The following is a 1,439-nucleotide window of genomic DNA, read 5'->3' as shown; positions in this document are numbered from 1 at the left end:
AAAAGCAAACCCTTCTGATCACAACTCCTCCAAAAATACCCCATGCTTGAATACCGCTCGTAAATGCTTCTGATGCATTCCCAGCTGCAGGGTGGGTTGGGAGCTGGGGGGGTCTGAGGGGATGGAGTGGGATGGGATGGGTGAGGTGAGGGTCTGTGTGAGCTCCAAGGCCATCTCTTTGCACCCGCATCCATCAATGGGGCTCACACCTGACTTTCTGGCACAGAAGAGCAGTGAGAATGGTCAGAGGTGAGAACTGGAGAAAGTGGCTTTATAAGAGCAAGACAAGGATGGTTGGCTCTGAGGAAGATGCTTCAGCCCAGAGCAGCCCAATGAACTCAGAGGTGATGAGCACAGTGTGAGCAGCTGGGGGAGCTTCCTATGAGTCCCTCTAGGATGCAGGTCCCACTCACTGCACTCTCCCATTTTCCCCATGGCCACATACTACAGGGACACCTGGTGCCATCCAGGTGTTCCTGTCCATGGCTTTGTCCTCAAAGCCAAACTGCAGGACAAGGGGTTCTGGGGTGGGCACCCTTCTCCAGTGTGCTCCTGGGGAAGGGACTTCCTTGGTTGTCACCACTGCCCAGTGTTCCCCAATGGCCAGGCTGCAGGTCCTCTACCCACCCCAAATTTGGGGCCATGGTGGGACTGCTGGCACCTTGTGATTGACATATCCCGAGCACCACTTGTGCCTGCTGGAACCTGCATGCAAAAATAGCCCCTCCAATCTCAGCTGAAAGATTTACGGGGTCAGGGCTCCAATCATGCTGAATGCTGTCTTGCGTCCCTCCAACATGTATTTACAGCTGGCACCTGTGTCCCAACCTTCGCTTGAGAGACGTGGCTGGGAGTCCCCACTGCTGCAGCCCACTGCCCTGGGTGGTGGAGCTGGGCTGTGCTTGTGTCTGGTACCTGGTGCTGGGTCAGGCAGCATAGATTGTCAGGGGACAGCTGGCAGGGCTGAGATTCCTGCAGGAGGCACAAATCTGCCCTGGAGGCTGGGCCGATGGGACAGCGTCCCGGGGGGGGGGATAGTGGCCCCTCTGCACCTCGACACCCCAAGATGCCGCAGGACACCACAGAGCTGCAGGAAATGGAGACCCCAAACAGTCTCTTGGCCAGCCCAACAGACACGGCTGAGAACTGCAGAGTTGTGACATGCCATGAAGTGCAGTTCACCGTCAAGGCTGCTTGCTGGTGCTGGCCCTGCAACATGGGTACTTGGGGTGCAGTGACAGAGGTATCCCCACTGCATCCCACTGTATCCCTCGTGTCCCCAACTCTGCTGAGTGACGGGAAGGGGTGGCAGCAGGTGGGGAAGGGGCCACGCTGGGGCAGCCGGGGTGACTATTTCAGGGCCTGAGCTTAGCCCAGGCAGCCAGAGGGGCTCCAGCTGCATTCCCGGCTGCTGCCCCACTGGGGGGTCAATGCATAGG

The 1,439-nt window shown here is 58.2% G+C and overlaps 2 protein-coding genes across 3 annotated transcripts in view; both read right to left on the bottom strand.

The window, feature by feature from the left end:
* LOC100539689 (talin-1) overlaps positions 1 to 1,439 on the bottom strand; it is a 40,356-nt gene that overhangs the window by 18,403 nt on the left and 20,514 nt on the right. The window lies entirely within an intron of this gene.
* Positions 1 to 1,439, bottom strand: part of LOC100539846 (tropomyosin alpha-4 chain-like) — a 38,372-nt gene that overhangs the window by 24,640 nt on the left and 12,293 nt on the right. The window lies entirely within an intron of this gene.

This window comes from Meleagris gallopavo, chromosome Z, assembly GCF_000146605.3.
Source record: "Meleagris gallopavo isolate NT-WF06-2002-E0010 breed Aviagen turkey brand Nicholas breeding stock chromosome Z, Turkey_5.1, whole genome shotgun sequence".
NCBI lineage: Eukaryota > Metazoa > Chordata > Aves > Galliformes > Phasianidae > Meleagris > Meleagris gallopavo.
Note: the sequence above shows the minus strand (reverse complement) of the source record. Positions and strands in the feature narration are given on the sequence as shown.